Genomic DNA, 15449 nt, shown 5'->3' on the forward strand with positions numbered 1-15449 from the left:
AAAAAAATCTTAAAAATTGAAAAAAAAAATCTTTAAAAATCCACGCCTTGAGAAAACTTTTTTAAAATTAAAAAATAAACTTGAAACTTCAACTAAAACAAAACAAACTTAGAAATTAAAACAAAATTCTTCCTCTTAAAAATTTATAAATCTTAAAAAAATCCACGCCTCGAAAAAAATCGAGGCCATAAAAAATTCTTACTTACTTAGTTGGCCCATTACAGAACATTTGTTCCATAGACCGAACTAAGAAAAGATCTCCATTCCTCTCTGTTTTTCGCTTGACTTTTTGAAATACCGCGCCTTTTCATTTCTTCATCCACTTGTATGCTCCATCGAAGCTTAGTCCTGCCGATTCTGCGTGCACCGCCATGTGGCATGTATTCATACGCCTTTTTAGCGGGTTCATCATCGCTCATTCTTATGATATGGCCTAGCCAACGCAATCGTTGCATCTCGATACGTTTAACTATATTCATGTCTTTGTATAGCTGATATAGCTCGTGGTTCATACGTCGTCGATATTCACCGTCAACGCAAATCGGCCCGTAGATCTTTCGAAGAAATTTCCTCTCAAACACACCAAGCACTGCTTTATCTGCTTGCGCAAGTATCCATGCTTCGGAGCCATACATTAGCACGGGTAGTATCAGCATGTTGTATAGTGTTATTTTTGTTTGACGAGATGTGGCTTTGTTTTTTGCTTGCTTACTTAAACCATAGTAGCATCTGATGGCCAATACAATTCTTCTTTTTATTTCACAACTTATGTTGTTTGTTGTGTTTATGGCAGTGCCGAGGTAGACGAAGTCTTTAACTACCTCAAAATTGTAGGTACCAACTTCCACAGTTGGTCCAAGCTCTATGGACGCTTTGCGCGTCGACATCATCAATTTGGTCTTTTCGCCGTTTACCGCCAGACCCACTTTCGCAGATTCTGCTTCGACCTTCCTAAAGGTATCAGTTACTTCCTTTACTGATCGTCCCATGATGTCTATGTCATCAGCATAAGCAAGTAACATGTGGCTATTGGTGTAAATTGTGCCATTTCTTTTGACATTTGCATCTCGTATAACCTTTTCCAGCAAAATGTTGAATAGGTCACACGAAAGGCTGTCTCATTGTCTGAAAACTCTTTTGGTACAAAATTCTTCGGAGAGGTTCTTTCCAATTTTAACTGAGGACCTAGAATCAGTTAAAGTCATCTTACAAAGCCGGATGAGCTTTGCGGGGATACCAAATTCAGACATTGCATGGAATACCTTTGATCGGAGGGGACTGTCGAATGCTGCTTTATAATCGACAAAAAGGAGATATGTGTCGATCTGCATATCTTGGGTCTTCTCTAGGATTTGCCGTAGGGTAAATATCTGGTCAATGGTGGACTTGCCAGGTCTAAAGCCACATTGGTATGGTCCAATTATTTCGTTGACCATTGGCGACAGTCGTTCGCACAATATCCCTGACACTATCTTATAGGCAATAGGGAGAAGACTTATGCCCCTATAGTTGGAGCATACAGTCTTATCTCCTTTCTTGTGGACGGGACATAGGATGCTCAGGTTCCAATCGTCGGGTACGCGTTCTTCCTGCCAGATGGTGCTAACTAGCTGATGCATACACCTTATCAGTTCGTCGTCTCCGGTTTAAAACAACTCGGCTGGTAAGCCATCGGCTCCTGCTGCTTTATTATTCTTCAGCCGGTTGATTGCTGTTTTTACCTCATCTTGGGGCGGTATACATTCTATACCATCTTCTGGGATTGGATCTGTGGTATCATCGTCTTGGCTACTATTGGATACCAGCAGATTGGAGAAATGTTCTTTCCATATCCTGAGCACGCTATCTGTATCTTTTACCAGATTACCTTGCTGGTCTCTACAGGAGGATGTGCCTGTACCAAAGCCATCTGTTTGATGTTTCACTCTTTGGTAGAATTTTCGGAATTCATTCTGGCTCCTGTACATCTCGATTTTTTCACACTCCCGCCTTTCCATTTCTCTCTTTTTCTTGCGGAAAAGATGTTTCTCTTCTCTCCTTTTCTCCCGATATCTCTCTCGTGCCCTACGCGTTGCTATTGATTGTAAAGTACCCTATATGCCGCATTTTTCTCTTCGGTAGCAGCACGGCTCTCCTGATTATACCATGGATTCCTTGGTGGAGGTCTCTGGTATCCAAGTATGGATTTTGCTGCTGTTTGCATGGAGTGGGCAATGCTTTGCCATTGCGCTGATATGTTATCGGGATGAGGAGTGCTTTGATTAAGCAATTGGGCTAGTTGAGTGGAATATGCTGTGGCTATCTGTTGTGATTGCAGCTTACCGATGTCTAACTTTCGTCTTGTGTCTGTTCGTACTTTCTTTGCTACGTTTAACCGGGTGCGTACCTTTGCTGCAACAAGGTAGTGGTCCGAATCAATGTTTGCGCCTCGGAACGATCGTACATCCAACACGCTGGATGAATGTCTTCCATCTATCACAACATGATCAATTTGATTACTTGTTCTTTGATCTGGAGACAGCCAGGTGCCCTTATGAATATCGAGGTGATTAAATCTGGTACTGCTAACTACCATTTTTTTTTGCAGCTGAAATGTCTATCAGCCTCATACCATTGTCAGATGTTTCAATGTGGAGACTGAATTTCCCGACTGTTGGGCCAAAGATATTCTCCTTTCCAATTTTGGCATTAAAATCGCCTAGAATGATTTTAATGTCATGGGCGGGGCAACGGTCATATGTTTCTTCTAAGCGCTCGTAAAATATATCTTTGGTCTGTTCGTCCTTTTCTTTAGTGGGAGCATGAGCGCAAATAAAGCTAATGTTGAAGAATTTAGCTTTTATTCGAATTGCAGCAAGTCTTTCATTCACTGGAGTGAAGCTGGATACCAGATGTTCTAGTCTCCGACTAACTACAAATCCGCAACCAAACTCATGCTTTACGTCATGGCAGCTATAATACAGTGCGTTACCTTTAGGTGTTGTTGTGACGCCTTTCCCAATAAATCGTATTTCCTGTATGGCAGAAATGTCGGCCTTATACTTTTCAAGTACATCTGCCAGCGCGTAAACTGCACCTTCTCTATAAAGAGTGCGAACATTCCAGGTGCAGATTCGCAGATCATAGTCCTTAAAACGTTTGCGGGGTTCGTCAACTTTAGAGGGGTTTGTTTTTCTTTTCTTTCGTTTTTTCATAGTAGGCTGTTTTTTCTAGGGGAGGGTTACAAACCCGACGCCCAAACCCAATTTTTTAACGTTCTTATGGGTAAAAGCGCGGCACATGTTAGCTCACTACCTTTAACGGGTGTTAAAGGCAGTTCCCCAGGTTACACCACGGGGTGGTCAGTGTCCACTTGAGATGAAAGAGGGACCAAGATAAATCCTGGACTTTGCCATGTTAAAACCGGTCAGGACCGTTGCTTGGTATCTTCCATCCCCTACGTCACGACTATGGGATTAAGCCTGACTATTTTGAAAAACAGAAAAGAAAAAATATTCTTTAAAAAATCCACGATTATTGAAAAAATATTCTTTAAAAAATCCACAATTATTAAAAAAATATTCTTTAAAAAATCCACAATTATTGAAAAAATATTCTTTAAAAAATCCACGATTATTGAAAAAATATTCTTTAAAAAATCCACAATTATTGAAAAAATATTCTTTAAAAAATCCACAACTATTGAACAAGTATTCTTTAAAAAAATCCACGATTATTGGAAAATATTCTTTAGGAAGACCAAGATTATTGAAAAAAATATTCTTCAAAAAAAACCACAACTATTGAAAACATATTCTTTAAAAAATCCACGATTATTGCAAAAATATTCCTTAAAAAATCCACGATTATTGCAAAAATATTCTTAAAAAAATCCACGATTATTGCAAAAATATTCTTAAAAAAATCCACGATTATTGCAAAAATATTCCTTAAAAAATCCACGATTAGTGAAAAAATATTCTTTAAAAAATCCACAATTATAAAACAAGTATTCTTTAAAAAATCCACGATCATTGAAAAATATTCTTTAAAAAATCCACGATTATTGCAAAAATATTCATTAAAAAATCCACGATTATTGAAAAACTATTCTCTAAAAAATCCACGATTATTGAAAAATATTCTTTAAAAAATCCACGATTATTAAACAGATGTTCTTTAAAAAATCTACTATTATTGAAAAAATATTGTTTAAAAAATCCACGATTATTGAAAAAATATTGTTTAAAAAATCCACGATTATTGCAAAAATATTCTTTAAAAAATCCACGATTATTGAAAAATATTTTTTAAAAGAAACCACGATTATTGAAAAAACTATTCTTTAAAAAATCCACGATTATTGAAAAAACTATTCTTTAAAAAATCCACGATTATTGAAAAGATTTTCTTTAAAAAAATCCACGATTATTGAAAAGATTTTCTTTAAAAAAATCCACGATTATTGCAAAAATATTCTTTAAAAAATCCACGATTATTGCAAAAATATTCTTTAAAAAATCCACGATTATTGCAAAAATATTCTTTAAAAAATCCACGATTATTGCAAAAATATTCTTTAAAAAATCCACGATTATTGCAAAAATATTCTATAAAAAATCCACGATTATTGAAAAATATTTTTTTTTTAAAAATGCATGATTATTGAAAAAATATTCTTTAAAAAATCCACGATTATTGCAAAAATATTCTTTAAAAAATCCACGATTATTGAAAAAATATTCTTTAAAAAATTCACTATTATTGAAAATATATTCTTTAAAAATCCACAATTATTGAAAAAATATTCTTTAAAAAATCCACAATTATTGAAAAAAATATTCTTTAAAAAATCCACGATTATTGCAAGAATATTCTTTAAAAAATCCACGATTATTGAAAAAATATTCTTTAAAAAATCCACGATTATTGCAAACTTATTCTTTTAAAAATCCACGATTATTGAAGAAATATTCTTTAAAAAATCCACCATTATTGAAAAAATATTCTTTAAAAAATCCACGATTATTGCAAAAAATATTCTTTAAAAAAATGCACGATTATTGAAAAAATATTCTTTAAAAAATCCACAATTATTGAAAAAATATTTTTTTTTAAAAAAAATGCACGATTATTGAAAAAAATATTCTTTAAAAAATCCACGATTATTGAAAAAATATTCTTTAAAAAATCCACGATTTGAAAAAATATTCTTTAAAAAATCCACAATTATTGAAAAATATCCTTTAAAAAATCCACGATTATTGGAAAATATTCTTTAAAATATCCACAATTATTGAAGAAATATTCTTTTAAAAAAAAAATCCATGATTATTAAAAAAAAATATTTTTTTAAAAATCCACGATTATTGAAAAATAATTTTTAAAAAAGCCACGATTATTGCAAAAATATTCTTTAAAAAATCTACGATTATTGCAAAAATATTCTTTAAAAAATCTACGATTATTGAAAAAATATTCTTTAAAAAATCCACGATTATTGAAAAGACATTCTTTAAAAATCCACGATTATTGAAAAAAATTCTTTAAAAAATCCACGTCTTGAAAGAATATTCCTTAAAAAATTCACACCTTGAAATTTTCCTAAAAAATCCAAACCTTCTAAAAATAATTTTTAAAAATCCACGCTTTGAAAAAATTTTCTTAGAAACTCCACGTCTTGGAAAAATATTTAAAAAAAATGTTATTAAAAAAATTGCTTAAATGACACTTTTAATTTACATTTCCAATTATTTTTTCATAGCGTGTTTATTTTTTTCTAATTTTATTTGTTAATATTTTTTTGCTTAGTTGTGAATTTTCGCTTTAAGCTTTGCTGGGATTTTGTCATAATTGGTTCAAAGCCTCTGGTGAAACCATGATCTCATTTCAATATTTCTGTGAATCTTTTGCAGACTTGAGCAAAAAAAAAAATAAATTTTGTTTTGCAAAAAAATTGAGTCGTTAAGAAAATATTGTTTTTTCATTCGTTTTTTATATTAATTATATATTATTAACATATTTTTATAAATGTAGTTGTAAAGTTGTATATTTGTATGTGTGTATCTTCTATCACTCTTTATTGACATCAACATTTACTAATTTGCAAAAAACATTTCTTTTTGTTTCGTTACAGGTAAATGTTTGTAGCCGACACAAATGGCCAGATAAAAAAATCCCCCCCTCCAACCAAAAAAATATTGGCTAAAATTAACATAATTTTGGCTAATAGTTTTCATTTTGAACACACGCACACTCCCATCATCAGTGGCTGGCCAACCAATAATAATAGTTAATAGAAACTTTTGTTTAAATATTTATTATTGGTGGCCTCTGGGGGTTTAAAGGTAACATTTTGTCTTTAATCACCACTTTTTTAGTAGTGACTGACTTCTCCTCAATGAAGGGAGCAATTCATTGGAAATTTTGTATTCATTTGACATGTATTTAGGTTTGTTGTGGCTTTATTTATTGGCATTTAAAAAGCATTGATATCGTGCATATTGACAGCTTTGTTAATAAAATTTGAATTATGGTTTTGAAAGTTGGGTTGATTTTCATCTTCCAATTTAAAATTTGCACGAAAGTTTTGCAAATATAAAATGCTAAAAATGTTTGTTTATCGTCAAGCGGTACTATTAGATTTTGTTGGGATAATAAGAAGTCAATATGTATTCAAATTTGATATTTTAATCTCTAGATCAAATTCAGAGTATTAGGTGAATCTGAATCATGTGAAGAAATTCAAATGATTCTTTTGGTTCAATCTAAACATATCATAACTCTGCTTGAACTTCGCTAAGAAATTCCTGTTTTTTATATATTTTTTAATAATAATTTCCTTATATAAGTTCAATTTTAATATTTTTTAAGTTTCAAGTTTTTGTATCAAATTTCCTTTTTTCTCATTACAACGAACTTGATACTTTTTCAAAAGGATACTTTTTTCCCTCATTATGCCAAGCAATGTTCTTAACGAAAAAAAAAAATACAAAATAACCACGACAACTTTAATTAAAATCAATAATTAATCTTTCTTTTTTTCATAAAAAACACAACAACATTTTTTTTTCTTTGTGTTCATAAGAATACCAAGTATACATACAAAAAATGGGGAAAATAATGGAGAAAATATCCCCAAAAACAAGGCGATAAATAAGTATGTACAGCAGGACATTTACTCAAAAGAAATGCATGCATAAATAAAAAAAAAAAACAGAAAAGAAAACTTAAAAATGCCAACAACAACGACTTTTGAAAAGGGTCATTTATTTACTCTCAGATTTATTTTCTTACATACACATTGTTGTTCAAGTTGTTTTTGTAGTAGTAGTTGTAGTAATGAAGGACTTTTGTCCACCCTCTTTATTCTCCTCCTCCTCCTCCCATTCTTCATAATCATCTTTATATACATGCATACTTACATAAATTAATTTTAAAACAAAAGGAACCTCTGAAGATGAAAAAATACATAGTATAAAAATTGGAAAAAAAAAATTATAAAGAAACTTTGTAATTTCTTACTTGAAAACTAAAGAAAAAATCTTAAGAAACGAAACTCACAATTGGAATACCTACCGACCCCTACCCCCTTATATAGTTTAAAGCAGTACATTATAAATGAACTCCTTCCTCAAAGGGAGCAATTTGATGGGTGGGAGACTTGAAGAAAGATTTCAGTTTTTATTTGGTTTTGACGGTTGTTTTTCCATAAATCATAAAAAATATATTTGAAAAATTATAAAGACAGTTGTTCGATAAATCACTCATATTTTCTCCACATATTATTATTATTATTAGCTGCAATAGATCTACAAAAGTCCACAACAGTTCAGGCAATAAGACTAGTTTTCATAATAAAATTTGAACTATTTGGATTCGATTTTCTTCTTTGAATTTCAAATCACAACGTATTTTGACCGCAAATTTGGCAGATTTACGATATTTGAATTAATTCTCTTTCAAGTTGAGCTGTTATGACCTATGAGGTACATTGAAAAATTTGGAATCCACCGAAGCCCCACCCATTCACCCATAATGCTATGTACGTTTCACGGGTGGTTAGACCGATCATCGGGCATATTAGAATGTTATTTCAGTGGGTGGACGAAGGCTAATAGTACGGTTACACTATACACTTCACCCCGGTTATTTGCCTCTCTGCTTAACTGCCTTTCCCGTTTAATTGCCTCATAATCTAAATCCCCAAAAGTTTTTAATATAAATGAGTTCAAACTGTCCCGGTTAATTACTTTTCTATAAGTACCCAATTCGGATATTTACCTGTCAAATATTTTCCCAAAAAGAAAATTTATTAATACTTTTCTCGGTTTATTACCCGCAATGTTATATTTCTGAGACAATCGATTTCGATGACTATGGGAATTGTGATGAAGATATAAAAAAGAATAAATTTCTTATTGATTAAATAATATAACTTACTCTTATAGTATGTTTATATATAACCGGATTTAACAAACCCATTGAGTTCTAAATGTCAGTTCCATTACATATATGCCAAACAAATCCTGATAATGAGGGTTAAACCCGCAAAAAGCTATAGTATAAACAGCATATTAGACTTGGTTTTATTTTTTGACTTATTAGCTCTGTTCCTTTACGTGCAAGAATCTTCAAGTTTTACCACTTTTTACTCGAAAAGCGTTCCTTTACTTCAGACACAAACAATTCATATGGGAGCAGTTTACAACTTTTGCTACTTTTGTCGGTTTTACCACTTTCAAAAGTAAAGGAACAGACCAATTGTTTTCTAATTGTTGTCATTTTTTGTAAGGTTAAGATGAGATTTTTGTAACTACCCACATGAGGTAGATATGCGAGATTTTCGCAACTGCCTTTCCCGCATAACTACCCCAATTTTTTGGAATTTTTGGAAAGGTAGTTAACCGGGGTGCAGTGTAGTTGTTTGCCGGGTTAACCCACTTCGAGAGGATTTATTTGACGTTTGCGCTATGGAATTGACATTTGAAATTCAAACCCACTGGGTTAATCCGGTTAAGTGTAACGCAGTTCTAGAAATATTTTCTACTAATTATTTATAATTTTTTTTTAATATATTCTATTATATGCTAAAGTGGCATATGCCAAACAAAACACATATTGTCCAATTGTTGTCCAAATATTTGATAAAAAAAAGTTTAATAAGCTCAGAAGCACCTGTTTATGTTTAATATAAATGTATCATAACATTATTTCCATTGATTACACTGTGCAGCAGCATTTTTGGGGGGTGGAAAATTTCTTTTGAATATGAAAGCACTTGATGAGTATACTAAGAACCCAAAAGGAAATTTTCGCCATAGGTCAAGTTTCTGAGATATCGCGCGATGAAGTTTTTGATTTTTTCCCTAAAATACTTGGTAAAATAGCTCCATATCTCTATTTGGCGTTGTTGTAGCTTCATTTTGAGGTGACATATCTGCAGTCAGATCGATTGGCGAATCTTTTTGTAGAACATTTCATTCTTCTAACTCAATGCCTTGCATGTCCTTTTCGTCCCTTATTTCTTGAACCGTAGTGAAAGTACCACAAGATGAGATTTTTCAGCATCCAAATATTCTACAAAAATGTTACTCAGAAGATTTTAGCTACGGTTCTCTTTGACAGCTAATCGAATTTGTCACATTTTCATTGTCCTTTTTGACATTTAATCGGTTTTGGTTCAGAAATAAACTATGTTTTGTTTTTCTGTATATTCGGCATTGGTTATTTATTGGTATGTAGACATAACAATTGGTTATTGCTTATGTATACATCTGGGGTGCTTCTGAAATATTTACCACAAATAGCTCTTGTAATGGTGAACACGTTAATAACAAATTTTCTTGGAGGATAGATCCGGTTATCTCAATTTTTGATCCGGATATTCCGATATTAAAACGGATTTTTGAACCGGGTTTAAGTAACCGATTAAACTTATATGTATAACCGTTAAAAAGCTTATAGAGTTGTCAATCAAATTGAATTAATTCGCTTCTGAAAACTTTGTTAGTTGCAGTTCTAGAACAAAAAAACCGATTTCTTAAACCGTTTTTAAGGAAAAATATCAGTACGCGCAAATATGGAGATCAAAGGCTGGGGGGCGAACAATTCTATTTGGCGATGAAAGTCGATGAAGATAATATTACGGACCCGGAATGACAGTCATGCCGTAGGTCAAACTTCAGAGTTATAGCGAAATGAATTCTTTCTTCGGTTACTTAAAACCGGTTCAAAAATCCGTTTTAATATCGGAATATCCGGACCAAAAATTGAGATAACCGGATCTATCCTCCAAGAAAATTTGTTATTAACGTGTTCACCATTACAAGAGCTATTTGTGGTAAATATTTCAGAAGCACCCCAGATGTCTACATAAGCAATAACCAATTGTTATGTCTACATACCAATAAATAACCAATGCCGAATATACAGAAAAACAAAACATAGTTTATTTCGGAACCAAAACCGATTAAATGTCAAAAAGGACAATGAAAATGTGACAAATTCGATTAGCTGTCAAAGAGAACCGTAGCTAAAATCTTCTGAGTAACATTTTTGTAGAATATTTGGATGCTGAAAAATCTCATCTAATGGTACTTTCACTACGGTTCAAGAAATAAGGGACGAAAAGGACATGCAAGGCATTGAGTTAGAAGAATGAAATGTTCTACAAAAAGATTCGCCAATCGATTTGACTGAAGATATGTCACCTCAAAATGAAGCTACAATAACGCCAAGTAGAGATATGGAGCTATTTTACCAAGTATTATAGGGAAAAAATCAAAAACTTCATCGCGCGATATCTCAGAAACTTGACCTATGGCGAAAATTTCCTTTTGGGTTCTTAGTATACTCATCAAGTGCTTTCATATTCAAAAGAAATTTTCCACCCCCCAGACTTTGAGTTCCATTTTGTGTCACAGTGTTATAAACGTATCATAACTCTGATAACTAAGTATTATTGTGAATGATTGTCGTTAGAGTTGACACAATTAATTTGTGTTAAACTTGAAAAGATATTCTTAAAAAAAATCCACGCATTAAAAATATTCTTAAAAAATACACAACTTGACAAAAAATTCTTCAAAAAATCCACGGCTTGAAAAAATATTCTTAAAAAAAAAAAAACATCCACACCTTGAAAAGATATTCTTAAAAAAATCGAAGCCATAAAAAATTTTCTTAAAAAATCCATGCATTAAAGAATAAACTGACGACTTCATACCTAAAAAATGACGAGTTCAAAAAATATCCTTAAAAAAGTCCACGACTTGAAAAAATATTCTTAAAAAGATCCACGACTTGAACAAATATTCTTAATAAAGTCCACGACTTGGAAATATATTCTTAAAAAGTCCACGACCTAAAAAGTAAAGTACACGACTTGAAAAAATATTCTTAAAAAGTCCACGACTTGAAAAAATATTCTTAAAAAAGTCCAAGGCTTGAACAAATATTCTTAAAAAGTCCACGACTTGAAAAAACATTCTTCAAAATGTCCACGACTTGGAAACATATTCTTAAAAAAGTCCACGCCTTGAAAAAATATTCTTAAAAAATCCACGACTTGAAAAAATATTCTTAAAAAAGTCCACGACTTGAAAAAATATTCCTAAAAAGTCCACGACTTGAAAAATATTCTTAAAAAAAGTCCACGACTTGAAAAAATATTCTTAATAAAGACCACGCCTTGAAAATCCAATCTCAAAAAATCTTAAAAATATCGACGAGTAGTAAAATTATTCTTAAAAAAAATCGACCACTTCAATCAAACAAATTTGTTAAAAAAGTCCAAGTCTAAAAAAATTCACGACTAGAATATTCTTAAAAAACACGGGTCGAAAAAATATTCCTTAAAAAAATCTACGCCTAGAAAAGGTGTTTTTAAAAAATCTACTTCAAAAAATATTCTTTAAGAATCGACGACTTGAAAAAATATTCTTAAACAGGTCCATGCATTGAAGAAATATTCTTAAAAATATCGACGAGTTGTAAAAGTATTTAAACGGCTGAAAAAAAGTATCCACGGCTGAAAAAATATTTCTTAAAAAATCCACGGTTGAAAAAATATTTCTTAAAAAATCCACGGTTGAAAAAATATTTCTTAAAAAAATCCACGGCTGAAAAAATTGAAAAGATATGCTTGAAACAATCCGCACCTTGAAAAAATATCCCTAAAAAGTCGTCGACTTGAAAAAATATTCTCATAAAATCGACACCTTAAAATATTATTCTTAAAAATTTCGACGAGTTGTAAAAATATTCTTAAAAAATCGAAGGCTTAAAAAAATTATTTTTAAAAAAGCCCACGCCTTTAAAAAATCAACGTCCTAGAAAAATGCTCTATAAAAAGTTAACGTCCTTGAAAAAATTTTCTTTAAAACTCGAACTCTTTAAAAAGTCCACGTCCTTAAAAGAATATTCCTAAAAAAGCCGGCCCACGCCTTGGAAAAAATATTCTTAAAAAATCCACAGCTTGAAAAAATATTCTTAAAAAATCCACATTTTGAAAAAAAAATATTCTTAAAAAACCAAGTGTTGAAAAAATATTCTTCAAAAATCCACGTGATGAAAATAATATTCTCAAAAAATCCAAGTCATAAAAAAATATTCTTAAAAAATCCACGTCTTCAAAAAATATTCTTTACGAAATCCACGATTGTTGAAAAAAATATTCTTTAAAAAATCCACAATTATTAAAAAAATTCTTTGAAAAATCCAAGATTATTGTAAAAATATTCTTTAAAAAATCCACGATTATTGGAAAGATATTCTTTAAAAAATCCAAGATTATTGCAAAAAAATTTTAAAAAATGCACGATTATTGAAAAAAAATTCTTGAAAAATCCACGCGTTGAAAAAAATTTTCTTGAAAAATCCAGGCGTTAAAAAAAATTTCCACGTCTTAAAAAAACTTTAAAATAATTCACGTCTTGAAAAAATCTTAAAAACTTCACACTTTGAATTCTTAAAAAAAATGTACGGCTTGAATTCCACGTGCCACGTGCTGAAAAAATCTAAAAAAAAATCCAAGCTTGGATTCTTAAAAAAAATCCACGTCTAGAATTCTTAAAGAAAATCCACGTCTTGATTCTTAAAAAATCCACGTCTTGGATTCTTAAAAAATCCACGCCTTGGATTCAAAAAAAATCCACGCCTTGGATTCTAAAAAAATCCACGCCTTGGTTTCCTTAAAAAATCCACGTCTTGAAATAAAATCTAAAAAAATCCACGCCTTGGATTCTTAAAAAATCCACGTCTTGAAATAAAATCGTTAAAAAATCCACGTCTTGAAAAAATTCACACCAAAATAATTCTTCAAAAAAATCTAAAATTATTGAAAAAAAAAATATTTAAAAAATCCACGATTATTGAAAAAATATTCATGAAAAATTCAAGCGTTGAAAAAAATTTTCCACGTCTTAAAAAAACTTAAAAAAAGGCACTCTTAAAAAAAATTTTAAAAAATGCACACCTTGAATTCTTAAAAAAATACACGCCTTGAATTCTTAAAGAAAATCCACGTCTTGATTCTAAAAAAATCCACGTGCTAAAAAAATCTAAAAAAAAAATCCACGCCTTGGACTCTTATAAAATCCACCTCTTGATTCTTAAAAAATCCACGTGCTGAAAAAAATCTAAAAAAAATCTACGCCTTGGATTCTTAAAAAATTCACGTCTTGAAATAAAATCGTTAAAAAAAAATCCCATCATGAAAAAAAGTCCACACCTTGAGTTCTTAAAAAATCCACGTCTTGAAATAAAATCGTTAAAAAAAAATCCCATCATGAAAAAAGTCCACACCTTGAATTCTTAAAAAATCCACGTCTTGAAAAAAATCTTTAAAAAAAATCCACACCTTGAAAAATAGTATTATTAAAAAGGTCCACGCCTTGGAAAAAATATTCTTAAAAAATCCATGCCCAGAAAAAATATTGTTAAACAATTTATGGTTTGAAAAAATGTTCCTAAAAAACCAAGTCTCAAATATTCGTAAAAAATTGACGACTTCAAAAAATAGTCTAAGAATTTTTTAGGAACATTGTTTCAAGCCTTGTATTTTTTAACAATATTTTTCAATTCGTGGACTTTTTAATAATATTTTTTCAAGGTGTGGGTTTTTTAAAAATAATTTTTAAGTCGTCGATTTTTTAAGAATTTTTTTTCAAATCGTCGACTTTTTAAGAATGATTTTACAACCCGTCGATATTTTTGAAAATATTTTTTTCAACTCACCGTTTTTATACCCAGCAAAATAAATTGGAAGTAGTGCAATGGGGACTAGTTCTTTCACGGCATGTTTTGATGCAGTTCAAACGGAGTCGTGAAAAAGGCACTCCAGTCCTCACATTTTAACCGCATTTGGATGCAATCCAAAGAATCACATCCATTTTAACAACATCCGGATGCAGTTCAACGGAGTCGTGAAAAAGGCACTCCACTTCCTCACAATTTAACAGCATCTGGATGCAGTCCAAACGGAGTCGTGAAAAAGGCACTCCGTTCACTACATTTTATTAGCAGTTGTTAGAGATCCCTACACGTTCATAAATCAGTGTATACATCTCTACAGGCAGCGGCAAACATTTTATAAAAAGAAATAAGCGTGTTAAAATATCCAAAAATTTGCTAATACAAACTACAAAATATTTAATTTGTGAACATTTTTCCGGTAACTCACGAGAAGAAAATTTCCCAATGGAGTGCTGTTGGAGTACATGTCGAAATCTTAACTGGTGATGGCAAAACAATATCAAACCCAAATAGCAGATGAAGCATAAACAATTCAGCTTGGATTAAATAGAGAGTGGAGGAAACACGCATGTTTGCGATTGAATTCAATGGAGAATTTTCATAATTTGTGTTAATGTAATAAAGTTCTTAATATTTTTGTTCTCCACAAATAATAAATGCATTTTATTTGTTCTGGGATATTTTGTAATGGCTTGTACAAAAACACGTGCTTTGGACTGCATCCTATTCTACCCCAAAGGGTTAGTTAAAATGCATTGCCAAAGGGTTAGTTAAAATGCAGTGCCAAAGGGTCAGTTAAAATGCAGTGCCAGAGGGTCAGTTAAAATGCAGTGCAATGGAGTGCCTCTTTCAGTAGTCACGCTCTTGTAAAAATCATGAGTGAAAATGCATAATTTGATGCACTTCCAGATCACTTGTACATACAGTAGTTTTGACTTAGCTTCCAAAACAAGTTTTGCACGCATTTTGTGGCAGCAAAGCGAATTTCGCACTTATCTTTAATATTTTTAGCTGCCAAAAAGTGGCTGTTATCCGATTCGCTCACCTGCCAAAGAGTTGGCTCTTCATAAAATAAAAACATATATGTAATCAAAAAGCTTATTTTGCATCAGCTGAAAGAATCGAAATGGAATTAAATAACAATTATTATCGTAATATTTGCTTCCACATCTGTCATTCAATTTCTGTTTTAAAGAAAGTGATGTTAACTTTTT

At 31.4% G+C, this 15449-nt stretch overlaps 1 protein-coding gene across 38 annotated transcripts in view; it reads left to right on the forward strand.

The window, feature by feature from the left end:
• Window positions 1-15449, forward strand: part of psq (BTB-domain-containing protein pipsqueak) — a 384732-nt gene that overhangs the window by 338806 nt on the left and 30477 nt on the right. For 5 of the 38 annotated variants that reach the window (XM_073991027.1, XM_073991026.1, XM_073991025.1 and 2 more), the window contains one exon: window positions 6116-6326. The exons of the other annotated variants lie outside the window; for them this stretch is intronic. The gene's annotated coding sequence lies outside the window, so the exon portion shown is untranslated. The remainder of the gene's footprint in view (window positions 1-6115; window positions 6327-15449) is intronic. 38 annotated transcript variants of the gene reach the window in all.

This window comes from Musca autumnalis, unplaced genomic scaffold (assembly GCF_047663935.1).
Source record: "Musca autumnalis isolate F117 unplaced genomic scaffold, ASM4766393v1 scaffold_5, whole genome shotgun sequence".
In the NCBI taxonomy this organism is placed as follows: Eukaryota; Metazoa; Arthropoda; class Insecta; order Diptera; family Muscidae; genus Musca; species Musca autumnalis.